Source organism: Lissotriton vulgaris, chromosome 7 (assembly GCF_964263255.1).
Source record: "Lissotriton vulgaris chromosome 7, aLisVul1.2, whole genome shotgun sequence".
NCBI classification, from domain to species: Eukaryota; Metazoa; Chordata; class Amphibia; order Caudata; family Salamandridae; genus Lissotriton; species Lissotriton vulgaris.
This window is the reverse complement of record NC_141695.1, coordinates 556,283,443-556,302,339: the sequence shown is the minus strand read 5'-3', so window position 1 is coordinate 556,302,339 and position 18,897 is coordinate 556,283,443.

Genomic DNA, 18,897 nt, shown 5'->3' with positions numbered 1-18,897 from the left:
CGGGTGATGCACGTGTTGAACACTACCTGACCTGGCAAGTTGCTGGCAGTGCCCCCCCGCCCGCTCCTGAAAGAGGGCACACACACACCGCCGCCCCGAGTACTTCACAAATCTTTAAAAGACCATGCGCTTGTTCATGAGGCTTAAATGGTTTATCACCTCTTCTAGAACCCCTACATCGACACTCTGACGTTTCATGGAAAAATTACCATGTAACACAATACCAAGCCCTGTCAGCTGAAACCCCCAAGGAATCGTGGGGCATATTATCAAGGGGGTTTATCTCCGCTTTTTTGGCTTTAAAAACCATGAAAGCGGAGATAAAATTATTTCCCTATTATCAAACTGTCGCTAACACCAGTTAGTGACACCTAAAAGGAGATAGCGACCATCTTGGGCCCGGCTTTGCATGTCAGTGATACTTATCACTAATGACATGCAAAGTGGCGTGCCAAGATGTTAGCGACTGGAAACAGTCCCTAACATCGCTACCTTCTATTACCAACTTTTGGAGATATTCGCGCTAAGCGCGAATATCTCCAAAATCTAACACCTGCCCTGAGCAGTTCTTAGCCATGTTATCCAATGGGAGGTGGATAACATGGCTAAGAGCATTAGGTCGATAATACATGAATATCGCTGACTTTTCTGCGATAATAGCAAGGTTTATCTGCGATAAAAATCGCCGATGTGCGGCGATAATTTTTGTCTCTAAACAAGTTATAGACAAAAATTATCGCTAGTTGTTCGTAATAGGCCCCCGGGTTTTTGCTTGCAGAAATCGGGAGGCGGGAGACTAGCACTGAAATCAGTACTCACACGCCTGAATCAGGAGGATTGGCATGTCTGAATTCTCTACAGCTGGGGCCATAAACTACATCCGCAGGGGTAGGTGATAGCCTGGGACCAGCCTGGCATCTAAAATGGCTGCCGTGCACGACAAAATTGTGGCATTCGAAAAAAGGCAAGATGGCGCAGCCGCTGGAAGAGATATATCAACATATATCAGCCTCCTCAGCCACCCTCAGGAAACATAGGGGATTAGGATATGTCTCCCGCACCCCCTTATACCTAGTACTTTAATTAACGAAGCACAAAATGGCGAATTCCCGTTTCGCTACCAGTTTGCGGCCCAGTTCGCGGCCCGTGAAGCGCTTCTACCGTGAAAAATCATTTTTTTTTTATTTTCCCCACGGGACCCTTTAATAACCCCAACAACATTCCTAGGGGGTCAAGAGGGGGATACCTTGCCCCCTTTCATTAAATTCCCCCTTAGTTTTTCACCTTTTCTTCTCTCTCGATCCTACCGAGAGACAAGATGGCGGCCGCTCCGGACTGTCACGCAGCAAAAAAAAAAAAAAAGCTCACGCACAGCCGCTGGAAGAGATGTATCAACATATATCAGCCTCCTCACCCACCCTCAGGAAACATAGGGGATTAGGATACGTCTCCCGCACCCACTTATAACTAGTAATTTAATTTACGAAGCACAAAATGGCGAATTCCCGTTTCGCTACCAGTTCGCGGCCGCGCTTCTACCGTGAAAAATCATTTTTTTTTTATTTTCCCCACGGGACCCTTTAATAACCCCAACAACATTCCTAGGGGGTCAAGAGGGGGATACCTTGCCCCCTTTCATTAAATTCCCCCTTCGTTTTCCACCTCTTCTTCTCTCTCGATCCTACCGAGAGACAAGATGGCGTCCGCTCCGGACTGTTTAGAATGTTGACAGACACCGGAGAGCCAATCAGCTTTCTGCGCGCAAAGTTCCGATAAGCGAAAAGTAAGCGGACCGGATCGCTGCCCAGAGCGCTGTTACAGATATATATCTTGGTTTGAACGTTAATTTCTCAAAAACTACTGGAGCACATATATTGAGACCTAGCAAAGGCACATCGGGCTAACAGTCCCTACAATTTTGCCAAGTTTCGTGCAAATCCATTCAGCCGTTCGAGCTAAAAGTGAGTCCAACCGCCCTATGGAAAAATGAATAGGAAAAACGCGTTTTGGGACCCCCCTTTTTTCTCAGCCCCCCCTTGACGAAACCCCACCAAATTTTCAGGGGCTGCTCAGAAACAAAATGTGCCATTTTCCTGAAAATTTCAGCCGATTCCGTCCACAAACGCCAAAGTTATTAGACATAGAATTTTCAAAAGTCCCATAGGGAAAAAATTCTAACTATATATACCTACTGGCGATAGCCAGTAGGTAATATATATATATATATATATATATATATATATATATATATATATATATATATATATATATATATATATATATATTCACACCATTTATCTAAAAATAGCCAATTGTCACATGTCAGGGGTGAGTAACTCATCCTTTTCTGGCTTTATCTTTGCTTTCTGGTTCATGTAAAATGAAAAGAAAAAACGCTGAGTAAGAAAAATGTGATTTCTGCATCAGTCTGTGATTGCTTATCTGAAATACCTTTTTCTAGTGGTGTCCAGCACACTTAAGCCCCCCATGTCGGATGCGAACCCTACAGGCAGTCTTGTGATACTTCAGCTCACATCACTTTCAATGGTAGCACGCACATTCCTGTTTGTATGTCGATACTAGTAAAACTACAAGTACCAGAATGCAGAGGGTGTGAGCTAAAGAGCTAGGTCTTGCGGAGCATCTCATTCTGACAATCCGACTCTGTGCTAGATCAAATAATTAAACGTGGAGCGTTGAATGTGTTAAATGGAATATTGTAGATACTGGACACTGCATTAGCGCATCTTTCAAATGAAGCAAGAAGAAACAGAACCTCTAGAAGGGCCTATATTTCTTTCAACAATGAATATATCCTAATAATTAGTAAAGAGATGCCAAAGAAAGATCCTTAAGATATTATTCAAACATGAGAGATTTTTATTTAGACTATTTTGTCATTTTCTTAAAAATTGATTTTAAAGACTCAATTTTTAAGAAAATGACAAAATAGTCTAAATAAAAATCTCTCATGTTTGAATAATATCTTAAGGATCTTTCTTTGGCATCTCTTTACTAATTATTAGGATATATTCATTGTTGAAAGAAATATAGGCCCTTCTAGAGGTTCTGTTTCTTCTTGCTTGGTTTGTCTCCCCCCTCTGGGCCTCAAAATATTTGGGAGAATTCTCTCTTTTTACATTACGCATCTTTCAAATGAGCAATCTGACCTTGGCAGCACATTCTATTAGTATAGGTTATGCCACGGTATGATCAGAAAAAGAATTTGAAATGTGTTTTCGTACTTAAAGATATGAGACCTTACAGATGGTAGAAATGCACTGTACATATCAGGTCAAGTGATATGACCCAGCATTACATAACAGGATGACAAAACAGTTGTAACACAACCTGCTGATACTAGGGCTAGGTTGGCCGTGCTGCCATTTCCCTGGTAGGCTGCAGGCCAGGGGGCTGCAGGCCAGGGGGGCCTGCTTTCAGTACAGTATGGGCGGTCATGACCCAACAAGCCCACCCGGCCCCTTTCTAGCCTCAGCCTCCTCCAGTGTGTGTGCTGGCTTGAACATGTCTGCGGGGCTGATTATACTTTGAAGTGCGGCCCTGATTGGCCAGGTCAGCAAAAGGGATTTGGGTGGCATCCCTGCTTCTAGCTTGGCATTTCTAGGGAAGTCTGATCCCGCAAACAAAATATTCGGGCACACTTGCTTTTTTTCTGAGCAGCAGTAGAGATGAATAATGATACCAAAAAAGAACCGCGGTGCTTCAGGGAAGAAGAGTGGATGCATTTCTTCCTCCCGACTTTTACGTTCAGGCTTCCTCTCCTGGGGCAAAAAATCCGGCACCGTTCACTGGATGAGAAAATGCAACTCAAACCACGCGCTGTCTTTCGTCACTAATAGTGTTCAGGGAGCTGTCATTCAAGTCAGACTTAATGAAGAGAATGTGGTGTCAGCAGAGTCAAAAGAAGTGCCCCGGAAATCCTGCTTCTGGCAGCAGCAGCCGATATTGAGGATGCGCGCACCGCTCGGGGACGTCCGAATCAAGCACCTGGTACAGGAAGCGACTTCCGGCAGCGAAAACTGCACTGTCTGTAAAGAGAGAGAGAGAGAGTGGATGGGGTGGGGGCATGGGGGCGGGGTGGAGAAGGAGAAAGACCGCGAGGGGGAGAGAGTGAGAGGAGGACGAGATGGTGAGTGGGGGGAGAAATAGGGAGGGAGAGACAAAACTAGTCAGAGAATGAGAAGAGAGTGAGAGAGAATAGAGAAAGTGAGTGACCTGAAGGAAAAGGGAAAAAGAGATGGCTCAGGTGGGGGCTGAGCTAATCTTTCTCAAGTGCGCGTGATGACCGAAATGGTACACAAGAAGGAGCCTCTACCACCTGCCTGGGGTACCTCTAAGATGAGGCCCCGCTCGGCTATTTTTGACGAGTTATTACGTAAGTCAGTTGAGAAAACAGACTCCTTCAGCATGCTCTCGCTCTCCACCTTATCTTTTAAAGGCCCCACCGCTGACTGCTCAAGGTGGGTCACATCATCATGGCATGGGTGACGCAGAGTGTCCACCTAAATCAGGTCAAACCCCCCACGTTGCTGCTCACATTGGTCTGGTGAATAACCTTATTTTTACCATGCCGATTTTCCAGTAAGTGTTAATTTTAGGCCATTAGCAGGGATTTGCTCCTATTTGCCTTTGAAATGCTATGGTTCTGCTCTCACCATCCAGACTGTTCAACACGAGATTGCCTACAAAAACAAGCATTGGCATAGCCAATAGGTCTCGCTTTTGGGACATTGTAAGTAAGTATAAGACTTCAAGTTTACATTTACTTCGTATTTAGGATGAAGTAAATGTAAACGTGAAGTCTTCAAAGTTAGTATATCTATTTGCCTTGAAAGAACTGTACTTTTGATTTTTTGTAAAATAATTGTTCACAGCAGGTAACATGACCAGTGTCCTGGACGCTCCTCTTTATTTGGTTGGCGCTGTCAAGCTACTATGTCTATGTGGGATGTAATGCCACCTCTGTACTTTCACTCATCAAACTGGCATCTAAGACTGCCTTAGATGTGAGGGGAAGCCCACTGCTCGTGAATGCTGGGGTGGAGGCTTCTTTTAACAGAAAGGTATCGAAGCATCCATCCTATCTAGGAATCGCAGACTGGATGACTCGTTCATGTGGAACAAAGACGCACTAGCAAACACAACAAGATGATGGACGGAGTGCTGAAACTTTCCAAACACTCCCCACCCCCGTCAAATGATCTGGGTTAAATCCATTGTTCTTTTGCTCACCACGCCACCCCAGTTTGAACCCAGCTATATGCAAATCAGTCTTGATCCTGCTCCCCATGGGAAAATTCCAGCCCGAACTGCCAGGTCAGGTCCTCCCTAGACAGGAAACAAGCATCCTGGGACCAGTTTTGGGGATCACCCCTCATCAGCCAGGCTAGGTTGAATCCAGTGGCACAGCGAGCAACCTTTACAGAGTGAGAGGTATGTTTGAAAGCAACTTGCTTTTGATGGCATCTGGCACAGGAATGTATGCCATGGTGGGATTAGATCAGCGTTATCCAAACGTATATAGGAGGGCCTGTTTCATTTGATGTATTCAGGATTTTCACTTAACATGTTTCACACACATTTATTCTAAATGGAAGTCATTAACTTAATCAGTGATTATCTGAATTAGATCAGGAGCTTGTGCTGTATTAGTGCTTTGACACAAATAATGATGTGGTTGTTTTTTTTATTTAAATCCTTTTATTGATATTTTAGCAGTACAATAAAACATTTGGGTAATACGAACATACCCTATCCATTCCATGGAGCCCCCCCGCAGTGCCCCTTTTGCCCTTCTCTCATAATACACTCTTACACAGTGCTTTAAATGGGCTGGTACTGTCCGGTACAGAGTACCAGCACTTACTTATTTTGAGATGCAGAGTACCAGCGCTTTTCTAGAGAAATGCAAAACTTTTAAATGGAGAGTACCGGCACTTCTAAGAAGTAAGCAGGTACTCTGGTACAGAGTACCTGCACTTCTATTTTTCCATTTCAAGCTCTGCGCTTACATGTATTGTCTACTCATGGATGGTTCTGTCCCAACATATTGCCCTGCTACCCGCCAAATACCTATAGCAAAGCAATTGTGGTACAGATTTCAACCCATTACATAAATAGCTGCAAGGCCCTTTATCTTAAGTGGAGCAAAGTGTTGATGATCAAGATCGGTCGACCTCGAAGCTTGGGAGCCAGGTTCGAGTCTCAGCAGGGACGCTCAACATCCTGTGATTTTGACCAATCACTTAATCTCCCTGTGCCTAACAAAATGAATGTGTCCATCTGGTGCTCGTGTAAAACTCTCTGATACCCTCAGATCGAGTTTGCGCTATATAAAACTCCCCCCCCCAAAAGTCTGGATAAATACTGAATCATTGCGGACCATATGGCTGCAAACTGTTTTTCTGCATGGCTCAGATCGTGTGTTCATTTTTTAAGAGCCAAGAGTCTCAACAGATTTCTGATCTAATGCGCCATACTCGGCATGGTATTCTTTTTCCAGAAGGTAGCTAATAGAGTGCTTGCCGCTCCCAACAAGGGCCATAGGAACATTATCTCGCTAAATGCGGCAAATTCAAAATGTTCCCCCTGAAGGCCCAACAGCACTTCCCCTGGATTGATGTGGTTACTATAACATGTCACCACCATGTTGGGAACAAAACCACAAATATTTAGTGGAGAATCTCCAATTTGCGTCACAAAACTATATATAGCTGGGCCCTCTAATCTAAAGCAGCAATTGCAAATGGTCTTTGAATAAAACGTGACCACTCGGGTTCCTAACTGTCTGTCTAGGCCTTCCCGATGAACCATCCACTGTACAGTAGCATTCAGGTATTTCCCATGATCATTCTCTCGCATCATTGCACGCTTGCAACCCCCAGCAGAGATTTTCATCTCTTAGGATAGGAGCACAGAACCCTGGCATGCATATACATATGAAAATTCCTTTACTAAGAAACACCCACATGTGCTTGGAAGTCTGCTTTAGAAGACATTCTATGCATGTTAAGAGCTCCACGTATTAAATGACATACTGGCAAATGGCAACGCATCCTCCCCAGGTCTAATGGAGTATTGCTAGAATGAAATCTGGGAGCTGGCTCACACACCCATCCGTCAGGCTTCGAGTTGTGGGGTGGAGGTTGCCGGTCATTGTGTCAGGATGGGACAACACAAGGGGAAAAGCCACACTCCGCCGAGTGCACTGTGGTTAATACGGGGGTAAATGATGGAAACACCAACACGGAATCATGCGCCAGCTCTCAAGTGACGGGGCACGAGGCCGACGTGAATGCGTAGGACGAGGAGTAGCAAGAGAAAAGCAGCAGGGGGAGGGGATAGAGGAGATAGCCTGGGCCTGTTTCCCTTGCGGGAGCAAGCAAGTTAATTACAAACATATGGGTTAAAAGCTCGCTCCCGCAAGGGAATCGCCAAACGTGCACATGTTGCCATTCAAACCAATGCAACGCGTGCACGTTTTTGCCCGCAAAGCTGTGCCGATGACTAAAGGTCTTTTACCTATGCGGCGCATGCGCGCTGCGGAGGAGAGACCTAAAGAAGGACAAATTCAGGAGCGAGTCTGGCAGGAAGCACTATGATATATCACCTACTCTTGGCTTTTCAGTCAAAAGCAAGTTGTATTGTGGGGCTCGTAGTTCGCCTTTTTAGCACGTTCATTATGGCTAGGGCAACTGGAATTACACAGCAGGAGAGGGCCAAATTATGCATCAGGGATTGACTAAATGATGCGGCATGAAAGGGCAAATGATGCGGCATAATACGCCACAATTTCTGAAAGTATTATTTTGACATTTTTAGGTCCAGCAGCAGTGCGCAGGCGCTGTCTGTAAGACCTGTTGTATTCACTATGTGGAGTGTAATCCCGCATGCTGCTTACCATAGGTTGACTCCTGCATCGCTCTTCTTTGCTGGCTCCTCATTGGTTCACACTCCCGATACCTCACTTCCGTTCAAGGCTGAGGAGCACTGGCAAAGTTTAGTTCCTTTAAGCTGACATTTGTTTTCTGTTTCTTGTTTTTTGTTTTTGGGAGAACTCATTTTCCTGTGCTGCCCTTCACCGCAGATGTGTGTGTGTTTGGGTTTTTTGTTGCATCCCGTGTGTTCGTCAGTCTTATAGCAGCTGGCCGTTTGTAACCATCTCTTTTTCTCTGCTTCTTTTTTCTCTGCTGCCCTTCACACAAGACGTATGTGTGAACTTTTTTTCTTGCCCCACGTGTGCTCTGCAGTCTTGTGTCAAGTTGTTGAATATTGAGCTTTTGTGCCCCTTATATCGGCTGTGTCTGTGAAACTTTGCAGCTTTAGTAAGTGTGTAGGGAAGTCTATGCTCCGGACTTTACTGCCTGCCTCTTCCACAGACAGTGAACACACCAGGTAAAGTAGAGACAGTGGAGCAGCAATCAGGGCATAGTATCAGCAGTTGCAGTAGTACACCTTCAGGTAAGGGAACAGCATGTTTTAATGCAATAGCCATTTATAGACTGCTTTAGGTATTAGCCGACTGACAACATGTGCAACATTGTTGCAAATAATTGTGATTTATTACATTCAAACATTGAGTAGTATGTGCTGCAACTGTTTTACATGACAACTCCGTGCAGGGTTTACATTTCCATGATGCAGAAAGTGCGCACAACCATCACAGAGGCAGGGAGAGGGTAGATCAGAATAGTTGTATATTTAAATAAGTTGCACACCCAAGGCTTTTCAAGGGCAGATGAGCCAACTTTATCCCTGCCCTACCCCCTCCCCATTTTATTTTCAACTGTTAGGATGTGGTAAATAAATTTACCTATGCGGAATTTCTATGCGGTAAAGTTCAATAATAATAATAACTCAATCGTAAATGAGAGGCAGAGTCCGTGGCATCTGAGTTTATAAGGGTTTTATTCCATAAAATGGAATTGGTTCGAACCAGGTATCATGTTCCATCACCACGAAGGTTCAGGAAGGGATAGACAATGCTTTATTAACAGAATACAATATTTATAGTAAATGCATATAGTGGTGATGGATACAGAAGGCGTAACAGCTGGGAGAAAAGAGATAAGAACACATGTACGTAACAGTAGGCGTGCACGAGGGCGTACACGGAGGTGTGTGCTAGAAACGTCACATAAGATTGGCACAAGTGGGTGGATCCATAGAGGAATCCTGCAGTGTCAGCAGAAATATATGGCAGAGATGCGCGCGCAGCAGCATGACGTGTGATTGACGTGGAACTGGAGGGTGAAGGGGACTTGACATTTAGCACTATACCAGGAGACAGAAGTCTGGCGTGTCAGAACAACCTAAACCCAAATCATATCTAATATCTTGTGTTTGAGGAACTGTATTATCTAGAAGGAAAGCTCTCTTGGGCAGAGGCTATTCTATACTGACTGCTAGTGCGTGCATATGTAACTACGTGTCTACGTGTAATGCGAGGGGCCATGGGCCTACCATGGTAACGGGAGCAATGAATTACTTGCACGGAGACAGAAAGGCCGGGCCCTTTGCTCTGCAGCTGGGGAGATGTTTTCCTAAATCACTAGACAGGAATGTATTTTCGAGGAGCGGAGCAGATAACTTGAAGGCTGAATGGTCTTGGCAGGCAAGCAGGCCGAGCCGGGCACCGCTCGCCGCACAGGGAGTAAGGCAAGGGTCATGGATGCAGATCCAGGCTGCAGCTTTCAGAGACAGAAGGCAGGAAGGCAGAAAAGGCTCGATGGCAGAAATCAGGGCCTAACTCAACAGAGCCAGGAAAACGTGAAAGTGCACCATGTAAAGACGGTGGCACGGCATACTTAGGAACGGAATATTCAACCCATTCATAGTGGATCTGACAGAAGACATGTTAACGTTGGACGCAAATGTATTTGCGTCTTCATAGCTGGTTGTGGAGGGAACATACATGTACTTGAAGCACGTACATGGAGCCGTTGGGGTCTACGTTAGGGGACACAATTGACCATAAAAATTTATATTACCTCAAGGATACAGACTCCTTTTTGGCCAGTACCTACAAGGAACTGTCCCGAAGCGCTTCAGCCACTTCTTTCTGACCCTCTACCCCTGTATTTCTCCCTACTCCTCTCTATCTTCTCTACTCCTCATGCTTGCATTCCAGGCATAAGTCCTTTACCTCAGTGTCTCGTTACTACCCCCTCCCTCCCCCCTTGGTACGTAAAACTCATTACTATTCACAATGCCAATAACTCTAACTCAAAAAAATGCGAGACCTATTGCATTTCCAATACTTGTTAACACTGTCTGGGCATAGGTTGCCCCTCATTTGTATCAGTTTAAGACCCAAATGTAGCAATACCCAACAGAAATATGACCGGTTTACCTGTGCAAAGCACCTTTCACTGCATAGCAACAAGTGTTGCTGCGTTTTTATTATATTTGTATCCATTGAAGCTTGAACACTTTTTATTGTGTTAAAACCTGCAGCAAATGTGGTGGGAGTGGGGGGTGCGCTTGCTTTTAAGATATGATTGAGGAGATTGAGTTGGGTTGGTAAATGGGGTGGAGGGAAGGCTACAGCAACTTCCTGAGTTGGGGAGATGGGTAGTTTTATGCCCATGTCAGGGTAAACATGGAGAAGGGGGTTCAGCTGGGGTTAATAGGTTCACTTAAATTTGGTTGACAGCCCACTACACGATCCCAGGCAGCCCTGTCTGCTTAGGACCCAACAGTTGCACCCGGCTAGCACCTGGGGGAAACACAGAGTGCCGCTGTCTATTAGCTTTACAAATGGCAAAGACGGTTGACCCACCTCACATTCCTCTTGTGGAATATGAATGTACAGGGCTGCAAAATAGGGAGAGGGGTTGTCTCCCAATACCTCAGTCAACCCTCCCCTGACCTGGTTCTCCTTCAAGAGACACACCTGCTTGGGAACACTTGTAAGTGCCTGCAGGCAGTGTTCAAAAATTGCTATATCTGAAGGTTCACCCCAAATGTTTTCCCTTCCTCCTCCTATTTTTCGTACCTCCTTTTTGTTGACTTTAAGATTCTGAGCACTTTACCACTGGTAGCCAGTGCTAAAGTGCACATGATGACTTTGTGTATACCTGATAGGGATATTTGATGTACTGGTAAGTCCTTTGTAAAGTGGGATACCATATACCCAGGGCTTGAACCTCAAATGCTACTAGTGGGCTGCAGCACTAATTGTGCCACCAACAGAAGTAGGCTTTCAAACCTGTCTCAGGCATGTCACTGCAGTGCCTGTGTGTGTAGTGTACTGCCACTTGACATGGCATTTAAAACTACTTGCCAAACCTTACACTCCCCTTTTATTATATATAAGTCACCCCTAAGGTAGGCCTTAAGTATTCATCAGGGCAGGGTAAGGGAGAAAGGTAGTAGCACGCACGCGCGCTATTCTGCTGAATTGTCATTCTCAGCGCAGCTGTAATATTTTAAAATACCGCTTTTGCATTTTGTTATTGTAAATTGCATTTACCTTGTTTTTAGAACGATCTCTGTGTGCCCTCTCACTTGCACCTTAAATTGGGCCCCCCACCGCGCTTTTCGCGGATCTATTTCATTTTCTTATCAGCCTTCGTGTTTGGCGCCGGGCGCCATCTTGGGGGTGGTGTGGAGCGAGTGTGCCACTTGTGTGAGCGCTCTAGCGCTCATTTGCCACACAGGTGAGCCCTACTTAAGGCGAGCTAGGCAGTAGCTCGGCCTGGAGAAAGGTAGTAGCACGCACGCGCGCTATTCTGCTGAATTGTCATTCTCAGCGCTGCTGTAATATTTTAAAATACCGCTTTTGCATTTTGTTATTGTAAATTGCATTTACCTTGTTTTTAGAACGATCTCTGTGTGCCCTCTCACTTGCACCTTAAATTGGGCCCCCCACCGCGCTTTTCGCGGATCTATTTCATTTTCTTATCAGCCTTCGTGTTTGGCGCCGGGCGCCATCTTGGGGGTGGTGTGGAGCGAGTGTGCCACTTGTGTGAGTGCTCTAGCGCTCATTTGCCACACAGGTGAGCCCTACTTAAGGCGAGCTAGGCAGTAGCTCGGCCTGGAGAAAGGTAGTAGCACGCACGCGCGCTATTCTGCTGAATTGTCATTCTCAGCGCTGCTGTAATATTTTAAAATACCGCTTTTGCATTTTGTTATTGTAAATTGCATTTACCTTGTTTTTAGAACGATCTCTGTGTGCCCTCTCACTTGCACCTTAAATTGGGCCCCCCACCGCGCTTTTTGCGGATCTATTTCATTTTCTTATCAGCCTTCGTGTTTGGCGCCGGGCGCCATCTTGGGGGTGGTGTGGAGCGAGTGTGCCACTTGTGTGAGCGCTCTAGCGCTCATTTGCCACACAGGTGAGCCCTACTTAATGCTCGCCTCCTGCGCGCAGCGGTGACGCGCAGCGGGAGCGCCGGACTCTCGCCGGAGTCAAGCCAGAGTCCTGCCCGTCTGCGCCCGTCAGCGTCCCGGAAGCGGGCGGAGCGGCGGGTGGGACTCTACCACCAGGGATGTGTCCCCCGGGGACCCCCGTTTTACGCTATTCCCCTAGCGAACTTCGCGCTTTCTATCCCCATGGCTCTGGCTGTCGCACTGTTTTCCCTGGTCGTCATCATGGGAAATCCCGTTGCCCGGGTTGTGGCTGGTACCCGACCCGCTTGCTCTCCTCACGGCCGAGCAATAACACCTCCAGGATGGGCTTCGGTTGCATGCTATTAAACACCAGGTCAGCATGCAAACATGCGCAGGACATCTATGAGCTTCTCGATATAGAGAAGCCACTATGCCTCATGCTTACTGAGACATGGTGGGATGACTCTTCTAACTCTGACGTCGCTATGGCTATCCCGCCTGATTATAACATCTTCAGAAAGGATAGAGCCAAGGGAAGGGGAGGTGGAATGGCGCTAGTGGTCCGGAAAGGAACCCCCTGTGCGATCCTGCCAGCTATTGACATCCGAGGCTCGGAGACCCTAGCCTTTTCCATCACTCTATCGCCCCACCAATCCTTTAAGGGACTGCTCATATACAGGCCACCTGGTGCACCCGGCACCTTCTTTGAAGATCTGGACTTGGTGCTGGTGGAGCTGGCCCTGAAAGCTGAACATTTCATCGTGGCAGGCGATCTCAACTTTCGGTTGGATGATCCATCTGACCCGGCTGCCACCAAAATCTCTGAGGCGCTGACCCCGCTGGGGCTTATCCCTTACCTTCAGGAGCCTACGCACGAGAAGGGGCACACCCTTGACCAAGTTTTCTCGTCTGTTCCTCTCGAGGGTATAGAGATTACTCCTGTCCTTTGGTCAGACCACTTTCTTGCCAAATTTGTGATCAAGGGCATAGTCAAATCAGTGCCTATCCCGGCACATCCCCAGGGTCGTGTCCATAGGGCATTCCACCGAGTAACCCCAGAGATGCTGGCTCAGGCAGCTGTGGCCCACCCCTGCCTCCTTTCAGGTTATCTAGACAGGGATCTGCAGACCATGCAGGACTGGTTTTTGGACAGGCTAAACGACCTTGCCCCGGAAGTAACATCTCGCCCGACACCGAAACGGGTCTCCGCGCCTTGGTTTACCGCTGCACTGTCGGCTACGCGGCAGCAGTGCAAGGTAGCCGAAAGAGCCTGGCGGGCACAATATGACACTGCTGCCAAGATGACCTATAAAACGGCGGTTAAGGCTTATCACCGGGACATTCGCCTGGAAAAAAAAGCTTATTTAGCCAGGAGAATTGATGCTGCTTCCAACTCCTGCAAGGAGATCTTCTCCATTGTGAGAGAATTCACCTCCCCTTGGTCTAACACCTCGGACCAAAAACCATCTGGTACCTGGGCTACGGACCTTGCTGACTTCTTTACGAGCAAGATCCAACGCATCCAGGAGTCATTCCTGGTACCAGTGTCTGCGGGTCAGACTGAACCTGACATCATCACACTGCCACAGGCCGGGCTAGGGGCGACGTTGAGTGTGTTCCCTCCAATCTCTGCTCCGGACTCCCTGGCTCTAATGGGCAATTTAAAATCGGGTTCTCCCCTTGACCCTTGCCCTGCTAAATTTCTAGCGAAAGTCGCGGAGGTGATCAACCCGCTGGCTAACCCGCTTTTAAATCTTTCTCTGAGGCTTGGTGTGGTCCCGCAAACCTGGAAGCAGGCGATGGTGATTCCCTTGCTCAAAAAACCTGGCCTAGATCCGAAGGCCCCGGTCAATTATAGGCCCATCTCTCTGCTGCCGGCCCTCACGAAGATTCTGGAAAAGCACGTTCAAGGCGTGCTCTCCAATTTCCTTGAATCTAATGAGATCCTGCACGCCACCCAATCGGGCTTTCGTCCCCATCACAGCACTGAGACAGCGCTCTTGGAGGTTTCGGAAACCATTAAAGGGGTTCTGGACTCTGGGGGCAAAGTCATGCTGGTGATGTTAGACCTGTCGGCGGCTTTCGACACCGTTCCCCATGATGGTCTTCTCGCTAGACTCTTCGAGATTGGCCTACGGGGGACGGTGTTCGATTGGTTTTCCTCCTTTCTAGCCGGCCGCCGGCAAACGATCTGGGCCCCGCCTGATTCCGCCGTGATGCCGCCTCTGGGAGTCGGGGTCCCTCAGGGCTCCATTTTGAGCCCGACCCTCTTTAACATCATTATGACCCCGCTGGCGGCGTTGGTGGAGTCGCATGGTGCCCAGATCGTATCCTACGCGGATGACACCCAGCTCCTCTTCTCTTGTAAGAGAGGAGGTGACTTTGATGGGGAGAGTATTCGGGATTGCCTTGGGGCTGTATTTCATTGGTTCCATCTAAACAGCCTTAAGTGCAATTCCGACAAGTCTGAAGTTCTTTTCTTTGGGTGTGACACAGAGCCAGATTGGCAGACTTGGTGGCCACTGGATATGTTCCCTCCGTCTTGCTCCTCTCAGGTTGCTAAGAATCTGGGGGTGAAGATGGATAACAGGTTAACCTTGAAATCCCAGATCCTGGGGGTGTCGGGCATCTGCTTTGGCATCCTTAGGATGCTGCGGAGGTTCCTTCCTCTGTTATCCGTGGAACATAGGACGCTGACAATCCAGGCTCTGATTGGGTCCAGGTTGGATTATTCCAACATTCTTTACCTGGGCCTTCCAGAGTACTTGCTGCAGCGGCTTCAAGTGGTGCAGAACGCCGCGGCCAGGGCAATCTTTGGCCTTAGTAGGCGCTCCAGTGCCTCGGGCCTGTTGGCAACTTTACATTGGCTGCCCATCCGTAAGAGGATCGCCTTTAAGGCGCTGACCTTGGCCTATAAAGCTCTTCACAAGGGGGGAGCTAAGTACCTCCAAAAGAGACTGGTCTTTTACCATCCGACCAGGTCTCTGAGGTCGGAATCCCTGCACCTTGCTGTTGTCCCTCGGGTAAAGAAAGCGCGCCTTGGAGGCCGCTCTTTTGGATTGCTGGCGTCTCAGCTGTGGAACTCTTTGCCACTGGCCCTGCGAGAAGCTACTAGCTTGCTGGATTTTAGGAAAGGCCTTAAAACTTGGCTGTTTACTCAGTAGCCGGTCTCTCTTGAAATCCTTGGCTCACATTTCTTTTAGTTTTTATTTGGTGTTATGTTGTTATGTTGCAGTTTCTTCTCTTTCTCCAATAAAGCGCCGGGACACTCTTTTTGAGTAGCAGTGCGCTATAGAAATGAATAATTAACATAACATAACATAACAGGGTGCCATGTAAGTAAAAGGTAGGACATGTACGTTTATGGTTGGCATGTCCTGGTAGTGATAAACAGGCTATTTCTTTTTTCACTACTATGAGGCATAATCCTCCCATAGGCCAGTATTGGAGATTTCTTAATACACTTTTAAGCTGTCATTCCTCATCAGGGAGGAGCAGCTTTTTTATGTCTCATATCTCTGAAATGGTAACGGTAAATCCTCCTTACTGGTGAAGTGGATTTAACATTACTGTCTTACAAGTGCCACTTTTAGAAAGTGAAAGACACACAGATGATGGACGGAATGCAGAGCAGATCAAACCTTCACCCCCAGTCAATAAATCTGGTTGAAATCCTTTGTTCTTTTGCACACCTTGCCACCCCAGTTTAGACCCAGCCAAATGCAAATCAGCCTTGACCCTGTGCCACATGGGTACAGTTCGGCCCGAACTGCCAAGCCAGGTCCTCCCTGGACCGGAAACAAGCATCCTGGCATCGGTTTCGGGGCATCACCCCTCATCAGCCAGGCTAGCTTGAATCCAGTGACACAGTGAACCCAGGACCCACGTCTGGGCATACCCGGCGCACTTAGGGTGAGAAAGCAAAAGACACACAGATGTTTGTACAGAATGCAGAGCAAATCAAGCATTCACCTCCAGTCAGTACATCTGTGTTAAATCTATCACCCAGGACTCATGTCAAGAATAATTTGCATTTGGCTGGGTCTAAACTGGGGTGGCATGGTGAGCAAAAGAATGCTGTATTTATCCCAGATCTATTGAATGGGGTGAATGTTTGATTTGCTCTGTATTCCGTCCATCATCTGTGTGTCTTTTGCTTTCTCGCTTAAGTGTACCAGTTATGCCCATAAATGGGTCCCGGGCTCACTGTGCCACTAGATTCAAGCTAGCTGGCTGATATGGGGTGATGCCCCGAAACCGGTTCCAGGATGTTTGTTTCCGGTCCAAGGAGGGCCTGGCTTGGCAGTTCGGGCTGGACTGTTCCCATGAAGCACAGGGTCAAGACTGATTTGCATATGGCTGGGTCTGAATTGGGGTGACGTGGTGAGCAAAAGAACTTTAGATTAAATCCCGAACTTTTGACTGGGGTGGATATTTGATTTGCTGTGTATTCCGCCCATCGTCTGTGTGTCTTTTGCTTTCTCACCCTAAGTGCGCCAGGTATGCCCAGACGTAGGTCCTGGGCTCTCTGTGTTACTGGATTCACACTAGCCAGGTTGATAAGGGGTGATGCCTCAAAACGGGTCCCAGGATGCTTGTTTCCAGTCCAGGGAGGACCTGTCTTAGCAGTTTGGGCTGGACTGTCCCCATGAGGCACAGGGTCAAGAATGATTTGCATATTTTTGGGTCTAAACTAGGGTGGAATGGTGAGCAAAAGAATGATGCCTTTCGGCGTGTTTGTCTTGGTCCCATCCGGTTGGTCTCTCACGACCGGATGGGACAAAGAAAAATACCCATAAGGCTGTTCGAAAGTAATAGACCAGAAATATAATCGGGATAATGACTAGAGAGCATGGAATTTTGAGAAGGAAGATATTAAAAACAGCCCTGATGAGGGCCCAATAAGGGATGAAATGCATTGGCTGGGTCTAAGAGTTACTGAAAATAGGATACCTAATAAAAATAACTTTATATGAAAAAGACATCAACGTCTGGGGATTAATTGGAAATAACTGGAAAAATGTAATATGAAAATTAATTGAAAACAAGTGATTACAGCTGCAAGCTAATTAAAATTGGAACAAGCAATAATAAAACACTCACAAGTATTCCAAGTGTCAAATATATGAGATAAAACAAAAGCAGATAAAAACAATAAAACGCATGCAAATAATAATAATAGTTGATCACTCACAAGTCAAATGCAAGGGAATAAAACACATGCAAATAATAATGGGACACTTACAAGTCAAATGCAAGGAAGTAAAAAATAAGCAGATAGTAATGGACGTCCAATGCAAGAAACAAACACTGTCAAATGCCTGTAATAAGCACTGTCATATGAAAGACTCAAATATATAGAGCATGTATACACAACATGAATACATTACAGAGCAATAAAACCTATAGCTTATACATCACCTATTGTGAGAAACACATCATTCTGGTCAGCTTGACTGCTGAAGCCCTTTTCAGTCATCCAGAAGCCTAAACCAGGAAATACCAAAAATGTCCCTGTGACAGTGCATCCACCTCACAAGTGAGATTCTGTTTGCTTGCCAAAACTTCCTGTTTATAATCAGGCCTCGAAAATTCCACTCGACCACTCGCATAGTCGAGCTAAATTTAACAAGGTCGAGCTGTTTTTAGGTCCTACTCGCCCTTTCTGGCGAGTAGGAAAACAAACCAACTTTTGTCCTCTGTCTGTGAAAACGGAGCAAATGTGACAAGATAACAAGATTTAAATGCAAGTTAATGAGCAATAAAGATGCCTTTAAATCTTGTTATCTTGTCACATTTGCTCCGCTTTCAGAGACGGAGGTCAAGTAGGTTGCAGTTAGGTTGAGGAGATTTTTTAAGGTACTAGTCCTTTAGGACTAGTACCATTTTTGGGATTTTTCGAGCCCTGATAATACCTTATATTAACATGGAGAGAGGCTTCTAGAAATTCCCTCTCCCTTCATCTATTCCAAAACCAAGGCTGACCGTAACAATCTGTGTCGAGGTCAAGACGGAAAGTGGCCAACCCTCTGTTTTTTTACTCAGAGACAGAGAAGTGCATTACTCCCTCATGCTTTCAAATGCACACCCAACATGTTCTGTTCCAAGCAAGGCTGTTTTGCACTGTGCTATGAAAAAAAAAACATCCCACTCTGAAGCTGTAAGAAGGGACAAAATAATATCATGCGGGAGCACAAAATGATGTTGTACATTCAAAATGGAGTAAATTAAAACAACATGGAGTCAATGGTCATCAGAATCTCATAATGTATGTTTGCATGTAGCACACAGGATAGCCTCGGAGACAAAAGTGGGTTGAAAGGGGTCCGTGTGCACTTCAGAGAGCTGCTTTGATGTCACCCCCTACATCAAAGGCACTTTTGGGTATAAGTACTGAGTCTCCTAAGCCCCTGAAATCAGACACTTTTTGATCTTGAACTGAACCTCTATAAGAAGGACTGCTGTGCTGCTTAAGAGACTCAATAGGGCTGCTTCCTGGAATGACTGATGTTCTGCTTGTTGCCCTGCTGCCTGCTGCTCCCT